Source organism: Aulostomus chinensis, chromosome 1 (genome assembly GCF_037954235.1).
Source record: "Aulostomus chinensis isolate RoL2024-O1b breed Wild chromosome 1, RoL_Achi_v1.0, whole genome shotgun sequence".
In the NCBI taxonomy this organism is placed as follows: Eukaryota; Metazoa; Chordata; class Actinopteri; order Syngnathiformes; family Aulostomidae; genus Aulostomus; species Aulostomus chinensis.
This window is the reverse complement of record NC_141320.1, coordinates 4,083,729-4,101,314: the sequence shown is the minus strand read 5'-3', so window position 1 is coordinate 4,101,314 and position 17,586 is coordinate 4,083,729. Positions and strand designations below refer to the sequence as shown.

The window sequence follows — 17,586 nt, the reverse complement described above, 5'->3', positions numbered from 1 at the left end:
CATGTCAGCCTTGTTGGAGCAGAAAGAGGTGGATAAGAGGAATCAGTGGATCAAGACTCAGGTGGCAGATGAAGAGTCTCTGTATTCACAATGGAGTCAGAGAAATCTTCCAACGTGAGAGAACGTGACAGACCATTTTATACTGAAGACAGGCTGTGTGTGTGTGTGCGTGTGTGTGTGTGTGTGTGTGTGTGTTCCTACTGACTGGAAACTGAATAATAACCAGACTAACTTTGTCATTGACCAAGTCTGGTTGACTCACTAAATTCATAACTCAAGTGATTATTTAATTAATAAACAGAACATGTGTCTAAAGTCATGATCAAATTCATGTAAAATCTGAGCAACGAGGGTTTGAAAATGTTCCAATGAGCCAAACCAATGTTGACAGTTAAAAGAAGCCAATGTGGGAGGATTCTTTCTGTCTCAGCAGTAAAGACCAATCCCACAGCTCACGTGAAGCATCAGGTCCTCTGTGAGAGGTGGGAATCCAACCAGGGACCTTTATATCCACACCAATCTTCCCTGACCTCATAGAAACTGGAACCTTTCAACAAATAAATTCAAATTCAACTCAGCAGCAACTCTAGAACAGTTGCTAACTTGCTAATTCCTGTTAGCTCCAGATCAGACAATGCAGGCTCACCTTCACGCTTGGTTGTACGACCGTCACCAGTTGAAGCTTCTCTGGTTCAACAAACTCTGGGGACTCAAGACACAAGTCAGCACCGGTGCAGGTCCAGATCCAGATGTTAGCTGAGGGGGACAATGGCTTAAGGGAGCTCCAGGGAGCTGGTTTGAACTGGTCCCTCATCTCTGTGAGTAGAAACCATCTGAGGTGGAGGGTGAAGATCTGCTTTGACCTCCTGATCTCCCAGTAAAGCCAGTATAGATGTTGAGCTTGGAGGAGTTGATGGCCTCCTTCATCTTCTTGTTGGAGGTGTTTGCTAAACTCAGCACCACCACAGATCAGAGGAAAGTCCACTTGTCAGCTGGAAACTGGAGTTTCTTGTGACCTGCAGGATCTTAGTTGTGGTGGCAGCAGGCCTGTTCCAAGAGCTTTGCTCACATTCCTGATCAGGCTTCATCATGGTTCTGGACCACTGAGTGATAGAAGCTGATCCTGGGGGTGGACTGTCTTTAGGGGGCTGAGGTGTCTGGTGGTCTTGGTGGACCCTCTGCATCTCAAGCTGAGACCACAGAGTCCTGTGTTCTTGAGTCATTGTCTATAGTCTCTGTTGTTGGAGTGCTCTGTGTGGTCCCTGATGGTCTAGTGGCTAGGATTTGGCGCTTTCACCGCCGCGGCCTGGGTTCGATTCCCGGTCAGGGAATGAGTTATTTAGAGGTTGAGGGAGAGGTGATCAGGTGGTCCACATGATGGTGGAGGTGATGAACTGTGAATCCATCATGGCTCCACTCTCACCCCCATTGTAGTGTTCTTGGTTCACTCTGCCATGGCCCCATGTTGAAGGGTGACTGTCTCATTCAGGTTCAACCCTTTGTTAGACTCTATTAAGTCACTGACTCCTGCAAGGACAAACTGTAATCCTCCTTAGTAGCTTTGGTTCCTTGCAGCACAGAAAGTCCATTCACTGATGTAGGAACTGGAAAACTTAGAGCTCCAGTCCTCGGTTCCTTGCTCCAAAGAAAGGAGGGAAATGCAATCAATGTTGAATTCATTTACATTTCTTATATTTGATCAAAGCTAGAACTTAAGAAGCTGTCATCGACCTTGATGATCAACTCCTTCACTGTGTAGTTCAAAGTCCCTGGTTTGATTTGTGTCAGGACTTCAGAAGCTCCAATCCTCTCTAAGTTCTAGTGAGAGTGGAAGAGATTATAAATGAGAGAAGCAGGGCCCTCACTCAGAACTGAACCAGCTCAGTTGGGAGAGCCTTAGACTGAAGATCTAAAGGTCCCTGGTCCGATCCCAGGTTTCAGCAGAGGCGCAGCATTGACTTTACTTTCCAGTGGAGGAACTGCAGACATGAAGGAAACTAACATCTTGTCCTGTGCATTCTTGTGACATTCAGGACATTTTTGGAGCCTCTTGTTGGATTTTGCCACAGAGAATCAGAGCCAATCAAAAGCATGGTGGACTTTAACATGGAGGACTGAACAAGTCAAGAAAGCATCAGTTTGACCTTCACAGGTGTTTCTGTTCCTGTCTCAATGCTGTAGAAAGAGCCTGAGGAGCTCAGACGGTAGAGCATCAGACTTTTAATGTGAGGGTCCAGGGTTCAAGTCCCTGTTCAGGTGCTGTGGAGGTTCCAGTGTTTGACAACATGGTACTGGATGAAGTTTAGTGTTGAACAAACTGTCATCATCAAAAGTAGAAGTGTTCTTGTCTTGACGCTGTGAGACTGTTGCTAGGAAACTGACCAATAATAATTTCATGTGGCATGCAATTAACAAAACACCTACATTGATGGTCGAGGGGGCTGGAGCCTATCCCAGCATCTACGGGCCAGAGGCGGGGTTCACCCTGGACAGGTCGCCAAAACCATTCACACTCACATCTACAGTCAATTTAGAGTGTCCAATCAGCCTAATCCCAAATTACATGTCTTTGGACGGTGGGAAGAAGCTGGAGTACCCAGAGAGAACCCACGCATGCACGGGGAGAACATGCAGATTCTGCACCCGAGCCTGGACTCAAATCCAGAACCTTCTTGCTGTGAGGCCACATTGCTGACCACTAAACCATCATGCTGCCGTGGTCTCATATACTTTTCTAAATTGTGTTTCTTTCATGTCCTCCTGAGATCAAAGACAGAATTCTAGTTACTGTCAAAGCCCTGATGACATCATCAGGAATTCTGACTTTGATCTGGAGACTCTTGCTTTAATCTGAATTTGATCTGACTAATGTTTTAGTTTAGGTTGCATGAAACCGACCACCTCATTTCTCCTGATGGACTGGTGACCTGTCCAGGGTGAACCCTGCCTCTTGAACAACGTCACCTGGGATCACCCCCCCCCCCCCCCCCGTGACCCTTAAAGGATAGAACAGAAAGTGGATGGAGGGATGGACTCAACACTGAAATCAGCTGATCTGATCCACATTCTAATGTTTCCTGTCCCTCTTTAGGAGTCAATGAGAATAGTAGTGTATATAATAATGTATATCCAACCTTGTAGTATCTTTCCAAAGCTTTTAGTATTTCTTCTTGTTTCTACTTGTAGTTTTAGTGTCTGGATCTTTTCTTTTGATGTCCTGCTGTCTGCTCTTTGCTTTTGGAGCTTCCTTCAACAACTACCAGGCCTCCTGGGTACTGTAGGAAACATGGTCAAGTTCTTCTGACTTCTCCAGGAACGTCCTGCTCACATTGGTCTGTCTTCATTTTGACTCCTCCCACTGCCACAATGACCAGCCTTTATACTCTTGGTGACTGGGGCCCTGGTTGCTGCAGGCCTCAACACCAGCCTGTGGTTGTGAGCAGGGCAGAACAGAACTGACAGTATCTCCCATGCAGGACCTGGGTCAGCACCTGCTGCCAGCTGGGGCACCGCTTTAACCTGGACCCCTAGAAGATCTTCTCCAGGAACTGGCCTTTTTGGTTCCATCAAGGCCTGAGAGGATGGTGAAGAGTGATCCTCCACCAGGCAGCACAGTCAGCAGCAGCCATTTTGTTCCACTAGAATCAAGTATGATAGTGACAGACTGGTGAGTACTTGCTAACTAACACTTCCTGTTTTTGTTGCTATTCTTCCATGAATGTGCTCATGTTGGCTGGTCCCCAACCACAGTTTCAAAGCCATGAGGACATCTTTCATCAACAATCAGACTTATTTTTTCTCTATTAGGACAAATAAGGTTTCAACTGACACGGCTGGCCAACGTCCTGGAGTTCATTCAGCCTGGAGAACCAGGTGCTGGTTCCTTCTTTTACCAGGCAGGAACGGGCAGCAGATCCAAGATCAGTAGGTGAAGATGTCTGCTTTGACTGGTAGGAGGAAAGAGAGCAGGAGAGCTGGTCAGAGACTCTCTGACCAGGGTCAGGGGTCAAGGGTCTCTGTTGTTGGCTCCACCCCCTTTAAGGAAACCACCAGGAAGAGGTGAGGACTGACCGTGACGACTGAAACTGCCACATTTACATGAGACAAACTTGACAAACCCAAAATACCAGGCCTTGCACAGTGACTCCCACTGACTGACACTGGGGTCTTCATTTTCCACAGGTAGGATGGCTGGTCCCCCTGTGCTTCCCAGGTCCCTCCCTGGAACACATGGCATCGAAAATGTTTCACATGTTTGCTGATTCAATAAACCTCACCATTAACATGTGTGTGTGCCAATAATTTACATAAACTGTTAATACCAAGACAAATGCTACCTTCAATTCATCATTTATGTCATGGAACCCTTGGTCTCCATTACATTGGTCAACCAGAGAAGCTTCAACTGGTGAAGGTCATCCAACCATGAAGGTCAACCTGCATCACCTGCTGTGCTCCTTAACAGGGGAATTAGCTCAAATGGTAGAGTGCTAGCTTAGCATGTGAGAGGTAGAGGGATCGATGCCCTCATTCTCCAGAATACTTCAGCTTGTTCTGTTGATCAGAGGAGCTGCTGGGGGATGAATGCTGATGTTTGTCCACTGCTGTGATAAAGTGTCCCCCTGTTACTGAGATGTGAATGAACACCTGCTCAGGTCAAAGCTGCAATGAAGTCAAGTCATCACCCTGTAAAGCACCAAATAACAACAAAAGTTACACTTTACAAGTAGAACAGGTCCAGTTCAACACTCCTTAAATGAATTTACACCCAACAATTCTTCATGAGCAAGCACATCCTAGCTTAGGCCCGACTTTTCTTGGCGCTCTCCCAGATGCTTGGGAGCTGCTGGGGGAGCGCTAGTTGGGCCTAAGCTAGGAGCTAAGCTAAGGTGGTCCGCACCTGCTAGTGAGGGTTGGCTAGCTCTCGCAGCTTTGGTGCAGAGCCGCTGCAGGTCCAATTCAACATCGCTAAGCCTCACCTCCAACACAACAAAAAAACTACATTTAACACACTTATCAGTATCACTAGAGGAGGCAGAGGAGGAACAAAACATGTGGCACTCTGAGCAGGAGAGAGGAGAACAAGAGGGAGAAGCCATCGTTAGCTTAGCGTGTTTACAAGGCAGAAAGACTGTTGCTACCAGAATGATGGTCTTTTAAACTTCAGCCAAATAAAGCAATTAGGTATTTATTTTTGGTGGGTAATTAGTCAATGAAATAAGGAATTAGCAGGGAGGATCACACTTTAGCGAGCACAATGAAGAAAGGCTCTACGTTCAGCAACACAGAAAAAGGAGTTGAGGTCACAGGCTTCCTGCAACCAAGGTCAAAAATCCAGGACGGACGAAGGGGAGGACAACAAAGACAAAGACACAAGAAACAGAGATAATAACCATCAACTCCATAACAACCATAACAAATATAACCATACAGAACATATATAACAAATATAACAAGAAAAGCATTAAAAATATGTCACCTCTGGTCAGATACCCTGATTTGCATTTGTGTCTGTCAGCATTTTCATTTTCATGTTAAAGCCTCCAGAATGAGGGGAGGGGTCAGGGGCAGTTTTCTGTGTTGTCTGCAAACTGAATTACAGGAAACCTGAACTTCCACTGTCAATGTATCCAATTGATGAATAATTGTTTGATCTATACATAGATAACTCGTAGTTATTGCACACACACACACACACACACACACACACACACACACACACACACATTTTGTGAAACAACTCAGGAGTCATCAGGTGTTTTACTCAGAGGGATTCATTCATGATAAATGAGCATGGAGGAGACCCAGTAATCATCAACACAAGCGTCACATGAGCAGGTCACCACCCACTTTTATTGATTGGTTCTTGTAAGAATCACTCCTAACGCCATCAGGAGGTCATTTTTTGTCCTGCCCTGTCTCAACTGTTGCTTGAGTCATTGTGTATCCTGGCTGCATTCAGTGCTTTCACCGCTGCAGCCCAGCATGATTGGCTGTCAGGACAGGTGTTATTAAGAATGGTAGAGGGGACAGTTTTGGCAGGACAAGTTGCTCCACATTCAGGAGATGGTGGGAATTTTAAAGGCTGGTGACAAACTCCTTCATTGTGTGTGGTTCAGAGTCCCTGGTTTGATTGCAGCTTTGACCTGAGCAGGTGTTCATCCTCATCTCAGTAACAGGGGACACTTTATCACACCAGTGGACAAACATCAGCATTCATCACCCAGCAGCTCCTCTGATCAACAGAACAAGCTGAAGTATTCTGGAGAATGAGGGCATGGATCCCTCTACCTCTCACGTGCTAAGCTAGCACTCTACCATTGGAGCTAAGTCCCTGCTAAGGAGCAGCAGATGATGGAGGTTGACCTTCATGCAGGGTTGGATGACCTTCACCAGTTGGAGCTTCTCTGGTTGACCAACATGTGGAATCTCTGTCAATACTCCAGTGGTGGTTTAAGTGGTGACAATATGGGTTAGTGACTGGGAGGGTGTGTGTGTGTGTGTGTGTGTGTGTGTGTGTGTGTGTGTGTGTGTGTGTCAGTGTTGTGTCAGGATGGCGCTACACTCCCCACCGTGAGGGGCAGTGTGGCAGACGATAGTGAGTGGTCACCTAGCAGTAGACCTGGTCCGACCCTTCTCCGTCCTTTCCACTTCCTCTCCCTCCTTTACAGAGCTGACAGCCGTGCGTGGTGGCGTCTCGCTGGTCAGCAGATCGGTTACAAACAAAGGTATGCATGCTTGCTCTGCTCCATTATTCAGTGTCCTGGGCCCCGTGTTTACTCCAGTTTTGCTCCGTCCAGCGGTGTGGTGTTACCGGGAGCTGGGCTGTCTCCCTGGGGCCGGTGTGTGCGTGGTGCGCTTTCTGGGGGTAAGACGCGTAGTTGTCTGCCTTTCATATCAAGCTGCCGATGGTCTGTGGTGTTCTGATTATCCTCTCCCGGCCATCGTTTGTGTAGTCTGGGCTGTGGGCTTCCTCCTCCTGCCTCGTCTGACGCCACGATTCTGCTCTCCGGTAGGAAATGTTTATTCTTAGCTTTTGTTATTCTGTAATCCCCTTCATCCACATTTTAATTAGGTGAACTTGTTTATTTTGCAGTGCGCAGCCGTCAATTGCTGCTGTGAGCCTCGCTGTTGTTTTGGTTCTTCTTCTCTTCTCCTCTTCTTCATTCTGGATTCTTGCTGATTCGGCTCATAACTAACGCTGCTCCCAGTAACGGTGGTTAAAGCCGTGCACTACGGCCTTCATAAGAGCCTCAACGTGGGCCAAGAGAGGGCATCCCGACCCTCATCGGCGCTGAGCCATCCCCCTTGGAGACTGGTTTTAATTAGAGGGGGAGACATTTCCTTAATTACTTGAGTTTATTCCTTTTCTATTTGTTATTTCTTTCTTTGAATTATTATTGTTAGTTTTTGTGGGTTACATTTGATTTATTGTTTAGAACCCTTATTATTATTATTATTATATTATTGTTATTATTATTATTATTATTATTATAGCCTTTTGCTCCCCATTTTGATCATTTGGATTTAAAACAGTTTCTGTTGGGTTATTTGTGGTAGTGATATTTGGTTCGTGTGTGAGGGTTGCCTTGATTTCATGTTTTTGATGGTGTTCTTTTCTTTTCTTTGACAGGTGTTGAGGGCCCAGAGCGGCAGCGGTCCCCCTGGTGGTGGTTCCTTATTCATGTTTTTTTGGTTTGCTGTGTCACGGGTGAAGTGTAGTTTTTTTGGATCCCTCCCCTTTTCGTTACCGCTGTCGTGGTAAGCCCCAGCCCTGTCCCCTTTTCCTTTCGGTAATTCCTCTTGCACTCCTTATTATATCCATTGGTATTCATTTAGTCTGTTGCTCATTTTAAACTATTTTTCTAATAAAAGTATTTTTATAATTGGAAATCACGGTCCTGTCCTGTTGTGTCTCTCGAACTGTGTGCCTTTGTTCAAATAGAAGCCTGGTCATTTTGAAATTTTGATTATATCCTGGGGTGAAAGCCCCCAGGTGGCGTTGTTGGCAACTGTTCCCCACCGCTCGCCTTGCCACTCTACGAACCTCAAAATAATGCGACAGTGATGTTGTAAGAATTGCTAATGATCTAAAAATGATGCTTACAGTAATGTAGTAAGAGTTGCTAATAACCTCAAAATAATGCTACAGTGATGTAGTAAGAATTGCTAATGAACTCAAAATGATGCTTACAGTAATGTAGTAAGTGTTTCGAATAACCTCAACGTGATGCTGACAGTCATGTAGTAAGAGTTGCAACGATCCTCAAAATAATGCGACAGTGATATCGTAAGAATTGCTAATGATCTCAAAATGATGCGACAGTGATGTAGTAAGAATTGCTAATGAACTCAAAATGATGCTGACGGTAATGTAGTGAAAGTTTCGAATAACCTCAAAGTGATGCTGACAGTCATGTGGTTAAAGTTGCGAGTAACCTCAAAATAATGCGACAGTGATGTTGGAAGAATGGCTAATGAACTAAAATGATGCGACAGTGATGGAGTAAGAATTGCTAATGAACTGAAAATGATGCTAACAGTAATGTAGTGATAGTTGCTAATAAACTCAGTGAGGCTTACAGTGATGTAGTAAGTGTTGCTACTGACCTCAAAATAATGCGACAGTGATGTCAGAAGAATTGCTAATGTACTCAAAATGATGCTAACAGTAATGTAGTGAAAGTTTCAAATAACCTTACAGTGATGCTGAAAGTCATGTAGTGAGAGTTGCGAGTAACCTCAAAATGATGCTGACAGTAATGTAGTAAGAGTTGCTAATAACCTCAAAATAATGCTACGATGATTTTGTAAAAATCGCAAATGATCTCAAAATGATGCGACAGTAATGTACTAAGAGCTGCTAATAACCTCAAAATAATGCGACAGTGATGTTGGAAGAATTGCTAATGAACTCAAAATGATGCTAACAGTAATGGAGTGAACGTTTCGAATACCGTCAAAGTGATGTTGACAGTAATGTGGTTAGAGTTGCAAATAACATAAAAATGATGCTGACAGTAATGTAGTAAGAGTTGCTACTAACCTCAAAATAATGCTACACTGATGTCGGCAGAATTGCTTATGTCGTCAAAATGATGCTAACAGTAATGTAGTGATAGTTGCTAATCAACTCAGTGATGCTTACAGTAATGTAGTAAGTGTTTCGAATAACCTCAAAGTGTTGCTGACAGTCATGTAGTGTGTTGCTACGAACCTCAAAATAATGCGACATTGATTTCAGAAGAATTGCTAAAGATCTCAACATGATGCGACAGTGATTTAGTAAGAATTGCTAATGAACTCAAATGATGCTAACAGTAATGGAGTGAAAGTTTGGAATAACCTCAAAGTGATGCTGACAATCATGTAGTAAGAGTTGCTACTAACCTCAATTTAATGCTTCAGTAATGTCGTAAGAATTGCTAATGAACTCAAAATGATGCTAACAGTAATGGAGTGAACGTTTCGAATAACCTCAAAGTGATTCTGACAGTCATGTAGTAAGAGTTGCTACGAACCTTAAAAAATGCAACAGTAAAGTAGTAAGAGTTGCTACGAACCTCAAAATAATGAAACAGTGATGTCAGAAGAATTGCTAATGAACTCAAAATCATGCCAACAGTGATGTTGTAAAAGTTTCTATAACCTCAAAGTGATGTTAACAGTCATGTAATAAGAGTTTCTACGAACCTCAAAATAATGCGACATTGATGTCAGAAGAATTGCTAATGATCTCAAAATAATGCGACAGTGATGTAGTAAGAATTGCTAATGAACTCAAAATGATGCTAAGATTAATGGAGTGAACGTTACGAATAACCTCAAAGTGATGCTGACAGTCATGTAGTAAGAGTTGCTTAAAACCTCAAAATGATGCTGACAGTGATGTCGTAAGAATTGCTATTGAACTCAAAATGATGCTAACAGTAATGTAGTGATAGTTGCTAATAAACTCAGTGATGCTTACAATAATGTAGTGAGTGTTTCGAACAACCTCAAAGTGATGCTGACAGTCATGTAGTAAGACTTGATACTAACCTCAAAATAATGATACAGTGATGTAGTAAGAGTTGCTACGAACCTAAAAATAATGCGACAGTGATGTCAGAAGAGTTGCTAATGAACTCAAAATGATGCTAACAGTAATGTAGTGAAAGTTTCGAATCACCTAAAAATGATGCTGACAGTCTTGTTGTAAGAGTTGCTAATGAACTCAAAATAATGCTACAGTGATGTCGTAAGAATTGCTGATGATCTCAAAATGATGCGACAGTGATGTAATAAGAATTGCTAATGAACTCGAAATGATGCTAACAGTAATGGAGTGATAGTTGCTAATAAACTCAGTGATGCTTACAGTAATGTAGTAAGAGTTTCGAACAACCTCAAAGTGATACTGACAGTCATGTAAAAAGAGTTGCTACGAATCTCCAAATAATGCAACAGTAATGTAGTAAGAGTTGCTCCGAACCTCAAAATAATGCGACAGTGATGTCAGAAGAATTGCTACTGAACCCAAAATGATGCTACAGTAATGTAGTGATAGTTGCAACTGACCTCAAAATAATGCCAAAGTGATGTCGTAAGAATTGCAAATAAACTCAAAATGATGTGAAAAGTAATGTAGTGATAGTTGCTAATAAACTCAGTGATGCTGACAGTAATGTAGTAAGAGCTGCTGGAGGCTCAAGGACCTGAACCAGTTCCCTGAACCCTTCCCTCTCAACAGGGCTGAGGGGCTGGCAGTCCTTCAGGATGAAATTCAGCAGAGCCTCATCCAGCATCTGCTTCCTGGAAGCTGGATGGTTAAAGATGAAGGAGAGAAGAAATGAATAGGAATTAATGATCAATGAAGCAACTGTGAGTCAGTTGGAGAGTGGCTGTATACCTGAGTTCATCCTGGTGGATCTGGGACTTCATTCTCATGCCTGGCCCCATCATGGCTCAGCACTGAAGAGGTGCTTTTGTTGAGATGAGACGCTTCTGTCCAACAAATGCGACATTCAACCTGCAGAAAAGAACATGAGTACTCAGCTAAAAGTTCCTTTCTTCATGGTGACTGGTGTTTCTTAGTCTTAGACCACCAGGTTTCCAATGAGGTGTATCGGATACGTTGTTGTGTGCCGCTGAAATCCGTCCAATTCCGGCGTTGTTTCCTCATGAAATATGTTTGCCTTAAAGCTCATTAAAGTGTTGAACCACAATATCGTTCACCATAACTTAGTCAACTTCAAGATAACCTACTTCTACATTCCAGTCCCGGCTGCTCCTGTTCTGCTGCAGTCCAGAAAACAACAACCCGATACAATTGGCGCTCCTTCCCACAGCTCCGGCCCGGATCCGCATGGTTCCGCTGACTGACTGTGAGACGCGCTCCCTCCAGAGTGGCACAGCCCGATGGGGGTCCTTATCTGGCATGGGGGCGTAAAACAGGTGCGACTGGAAACCCAGGTTTATTCTGCGTCGAGGGAACGCGTTGCTCTGCAATTCACCGCCAAGCCGCTAGGGGGTGTGGCTTTGTCTTTGTATTGTTTACGGGGCTCTTGTCGGATTCCTTGGTTTTCTTCCGGTCACAGACGACAATTGTTGGCCATTTGTCAGTCTTTGTAGTGCCGCGAATAATGCTTTCTTCGGCTTGGTCCATTTTTTCTTGGAGCTTTCACCACAGAAACTTTGAAAATGGCGGTGTTGTTGTGCTGCGACTGAACCGGAAATGACGTACTGAGCGGACCAATCACAGTCCTCGACGTTGACGTCACCACGCAGGATATTTTGGAAACGTGTGTCAGGCTACGGTGTAGGGGTCTGCTTCGACGGCGTAGGTACGAATACTACGCGACGCAGAAGCATAATTCAGGCTTTATAGTCGAACAGGAAATTAGCATGTCAGGGATGAGACACCCTTATCGTCCAAAAGGAAGTTAGCATCTCCATGGTTCCCTTGACCAGAAGCCAGTGGGATCGTTCCATTCTGACATCTTGATTGACATTTGTCCTTCTCTTAGCTAAATAGCTGGCAATCATTTGAAAAAAACCTTGATTTACTTTTTCTATTTTGCTCTTCAGCTCATTTGCATACTTTTGTTAAAATTCTCCCCCTTTTTTTTGTTTTTGTTTGTTTTTTTGCTGCTGTTTTTAGCACAAAGTCCACCTGGTGCCTAAAGACCAGTTCAGCATGGACTACGTTGAACCTTCAGTCCGCTGCATCAGCACCCATGGACGGTTCCCCCCTGATAGGTGGATTCTGGTGAGGAACATTAGTGGGACAGCGCTCTTGTTAGAACGGTTCTGATCCACCTTCCCTCCCCCTGTAGCTCCTCCTCTGTCCCCTCAGCGATCTTGTTAGAGCGGTTCTGATCCACCTTCCCTCCCCCTGTAGCTCCTCCTGTGTCCCCTCAGCGCTCTTGTTAGAACGGTTCTGATCCACCTTCCCTCCCCCTGTAGCTCCTCCTGTGTCCCCTCAGCGCTCTTGTTAGAACGGTTCTGATCCACCTTCCCTCCCCCTGTAGCTCCTCCTGTGTCCCCTCACGTTTCCAAACTCCCTCCCACTGGCTGGTGCTGAAGGAGGGCCAGAGCTCCTCCTACAGGATCCCATCCTGACCTCCCCCGCTGCAGCTCCTCCACTGACCTCCCACCAGAGAGATGAGCCCCCTGGTTCAGAGTGACAGACCACCTCTGGGAGCAGACAACAGAGACCACATCAGGCTGGACTCCGTGCAGGTACGGAGGCTGACGGCTGCTGAGTGAGTGAGTTTACGACGCTCCCACCACCGCTGCTGGATTGATTTAACACATCTGGAATATTTAGATTTATTCTGGGTCAACATCTGCATCTGTTGAAGTCCTCAGTCTCCATGCAGGTGGTGTTGTTCCAGATAAAAGGTCTCAATAACAGCATCACTCCAGGTGAAACCATTCCAAAGAAGGCTAAGTGGAGCTGGCATATCAGCCACCAATGGAAGCCTGCATATCTTGTTATCATGATCAACTAATCTGGCCTGGTGGAAGAACGCTGCTGTGTTTGGATTCAGACGAGTCAAATCTGAACCAGGGAATTGTAATGAACTCAAAATGATGCTTTCACTCCATTACAGTTAGCATCATTTTGAGTTCATTAGCAATTCTTCCGACATCACTGTAGCATTATTTTGAGGTTCGTAGCAACCCTTACTACATGACTGTCACCATCACTTTGAGGTTATTCGAAACTTTCACTACATTACCGTTAGCATCATTTTGAGTTCGTTACAATTCTTACTACATCACTGTCGCATCATTTTGAGGTTCGTCGTAACTCTTACTACATTACTGTCTGCATCACTTTGAGGTTGTTCGAAACACTTACTGCATTACTGTAAGCATACTGTTCGCATCATTTTGAGTTCATTACATTTCTTACTACATCACTGTCACATCATTTTGAGATCATTAGCAATTCTTACGACATCACTGTCGCATTATTTTTTAGGTTCATAGCAACTCTGACTATTATTATAACTATTATAACTTATTATTACTTATTATTATTATTTATTATTTACATTATTATTTATTATTTACATTATTATTTATTTATTTACACTTATTATTACTTATTACTTATTATAACTCTTATTATAACTTATTATAACTCTTATTACATGACTGTCAAAAATTTGAGGTTTTTCGAAACTTTCACTACATCACTGTTGGCATGATTTTGAGTTCATGAGCAATTCTTACTACATCACTGTCGCATCATTTTGATGTCATTGGCAATTCTTACGACATCACTGTAGTATTATTTTCAGGTTATTAGCAACTCCTGCTACATTACTGTCAGCATCAATTTTAGGTTACTCGAAACTTTCACTTCATTACTGTGAGCATCATTTTGAGTTCATTAGCAATTCTTAGGACATCACTGTCAAAATCATTTTTGATTTCATTAAAATTCTTCCTACATCACTGTAGCATCATTTTTAAGTCCGTAGCAACTATCACTACGTTACTGTTAGCATCATTTTAAGTTTATTAGCAATTCTTTCAACATCACTGTCAGCATCATTTTGAGTTCATTAGCAATTCTTCTGACATCACTGTTGCATTATTTTGAGGTTCGTAGCAACTCTTACTACATGACTGTCAGCATCACTTTGAGTTCATTAGCAACTATCACTACGTTACTGTTAGCATCATTTTTAGTTCAATAGCAATTCTTACGACATCAATGTAGCATCATTTTGAGGTCATTAGCAATTCGTACGACATCACTGTAGCATTATTTTGAGGTTATTAGCAACGCTTACTACATTATTGTCAGCATCATTTTTAGGTTACTCGCAACTCTAACCACATGACTGTCAGCATCACTTTGAGGTTATTCGAAACTTTCACTCCATTACTGTTAGCATCATTATGAGTTCATTAGCAATTCTTCTGACATCACTCTCGCATTATTTTGAGGTTTGTAGCAACTCTTACTACATGACTGTCAGCATCACTTTGAGGTTTTTCGAAACTTTCACTCCATTACTGTTAGCATCATTTTGAGTTTATTAGCAATTTTTACGACATCACTAATGCATCATTTTGAGATCATTAGCAATTCTTCCGACATCACTTTCACTTTATTTTGAGGTTCGAAGCAACTCTTACTACATTACTGTCAGCATCACTTTGTTTATTAGCAACTATCACTACATTACTGTTAGCATCATTTTTCGTTCATTAGCAATTCTTAAGACATCACTGTCCCATCAGTTTGAGATCATTAACAATTCTTCTGACACCACTGTCGCATTATTTTGAGGTTCGAAGCAACTCTTACTACTTTACTGTTGCATTGTTTTAAGGTTCGTAGCAACCCTTACTACATGACTGTCATAATCACTTTGAGGTTGTTCGAAACACTTAATACATTACTGTCAGCATCACTTTTAGTTTATTTGCAACTATCACTACATTACTGTTAGCATCATTCTGAGTTCATAGCAAATATCACTACATTACTGTTAGCATCATTCTGAGTTCTGTTGCATTATTTTGGGATTATTAGAAACTCTTAGTACATGACTGTCAGCATCACTTTGAGGTTATTCAAAACACTTACTACATTACTGTAAGCATCACTGAGTTGATTAGCAACTATCACTACATTACTGTTCGCATCATTTTGAGGTTGTTCGAAACAATTACTACATTACTGTTAGCATCATTTTGAGTTCATTAGCAATTCTTACTAAATCACCGTCGCATCATTTTGAGAGCTTTAGCAATTCTTCCGACATCACTGTCGCATTATTTTGAGGTTCGTAGCAACTCTTACTACATGACTGTCAGCATCACTTTGAGGTTATTCGAAACACTTACTACATTACTGCAAGCATCACTGAGATTAGCAACTATCACTACATTACTGTTAGCATCATTTTAAGTTCATTAGCAATTCTTCTGACATCACTCTCGCATTATTTTGAGGTTCATAGCAACTCTTACTTCATGACTGTCCGAATGACTTTGAGGTTATTCGAAACTTTCACTACATTACTGTTAGCATTATTTTGAATTCATTCGCGATTCTTCCAAAAATCACTGTCGCATTATTTGGAGGTTCGTAGGTACTCTTAATACATGACTGTCAGCATCACTTTGAGTTTATTAGAAACTATCACTACATTATTGTTCGCATCATTTTGAGTTCATTACATTTCTTACGACATCACTGTCGCATTATTTTTTAGGTTCATAGCAACTCTGACTACATTACTGTTGTATTATTTTAAGGTTCGTAGCAACTCTTATTACATGAATGTCAAGACTTTGAGGTTATTCGAAACTTTTACTACATCACTGTTGGCATGATTTTGAGTTCATGAGCAATTCTTACTACATCACTTTCGCATCATTTTGAGATCAGTAGCAATTCTTTGGACATCACTGTAGCATTATTTTGAGGTTATTAGAAACTCTTACTACATGACTGTGAGCATCATTTTTAGGTTAATCGCAACTCTAACCACGTTTCTGTCAGCATCAATTTGAGGTTGTTCAAAACACTTAAAACATTACTGTCAGCATCACTGAGTTGATTAGCAACTATCACTCCATTACTGTTAGCATCATTTTGAGCTTGTAAGCAATTCTTACGACATCACTGTAGCATCCTTTTGAGACCATTAGCAATTCTTCTGACATCACTGTCGCATTATTTTGAGGTTCGAAGCAACTCTTACTACTTTACTGTTGCATTGTTTTAAGGTTCGTAGCAACCCTTACTACATGACTGTCAGCATCACTTTGAGTTTATTAGCAACTATCACTACATTACTGTTAGCATCATTTTGAGTTCATCAGCAATTCTTACTAAATCACTGTCGCATCATCTTGAGATCTATAGCAATTCTTCCGACATCATTTTCGCATTATTTTGAGGTTCGTAGCAACTCTTACTACATGACTGTCACATCATTTTGAGATCATTAGCAATTCTTCCGACATCACTTTCGCATTATTTTGAGGTTCGTAGCAACTCTTACTACATGACTGTCAGCATCACTTTGAGGTTATTCAAAACGTTCACTCCATTACTTTTCACATCATTTTGAGTTCATTAGCAATTCTTCCAACATCATTGTCGCAATATTTTGAGGTTCGTAGCAACTTTTTCGACATTACTGTCTCATTATTTTGAGGTTCTTAGCAACTCTTAGTACATGACTGTCAGCATCACTGAGTTGATGAGCAACTATCACTACATTACCGTTAGCATTATTTTAAGTTCATTAGCAATTCTTCCGACATCACTGTCGCAATATTTTGAGGTTCGTAGCAACTTTTACTACATTACTGTCGCATTATTTCAAGGTTCGTAGCAACACTTACTACATTACTGTCAGCATCACTTTGAGTTTATTAGCAACTATCACTACATTACTGTTAGCATCATTTTGAGGTTAGAAGCAACTGTTACTACATGACTGTCAGCATCACTTTGAGGTTGTTCGAAACACTTACTACATCACTGTAAGCATCACTGAGTTATATAGCAAATATCACTACATGACTGTTAGCATCATCTTGAGTTCATTAGCAATTCTTCCGACATCACTGTCCCATCAGTTTGAGATCATTAGCAATTCTTCTGACATCACTGTCGCATTATTTTGAAGTTCGAAGCAACTCTTACTACTTCACTGTTGCATTTTTTAAGGTTCGTAGCAACCATTACTACATGACTGTCAGCATCACTTTGAGGTTATTCGAATCACTTACTACATTACTTTAAGCATCACTGAGTTAATTAGCAACTATCACTACATTACTGTTAGCATCATTTTGAGTTCATTCGCAATTCTTCTGACATCACTGTCGCAATATTTTGAGGTTCGTAGCAACTCTTACTTCATTACTGTCAGCATCACTTTGAGGTTATTCGAAAATTTCACTCCATTACTGTTAGCATCATTTTGAGTTCATTAGCAATTCTTACTACATCACTGTCGCATCATTTTTAGATCATTAGCAATTCTTCCGACATCACTGTCGCATTATTTTGAGGTCCGTAGCAACTCTTACTACATTACTGTCAGCATCACTTTGAAG

The 17,586-nt window shown here is 42.1% G+C and overlaps 1 long non-coding RNA gene and 1 other non-coding gene across 2 annotated transcripts; both read left to right on the top strand.

Moving 5' to 3' along the window:
• Positions 1-1,259: 1,259 nt before the first annotated feature.
• On the top strand, positions 1,260-1,331 carry trnae-uuc (transfer RNA glutamic acid (anticodon UUC)). The gene has a single exon. It is a non-coding gene; the product is annotated as a tRNA-Glu (tRNA).
• Positions 1,332-6,593: 5,262 nt separating this feature from the next.
• On the top strand, positions 6,594-7,407 carry LOC147270054 (uncharacterized). Its single transcript, XR_015115664.1, has 4 exons — positions 6,594-6,728; positions 6,801-6,868; positions 6,957-7,012; positions 7,097-7,407. It is a non-coding gene; the product is annotated as an uncharacterized LOC147270054 (long non-coding RNA).
• Positions 7,408-17,586: the final 10,179 nt, after the last annotated feature.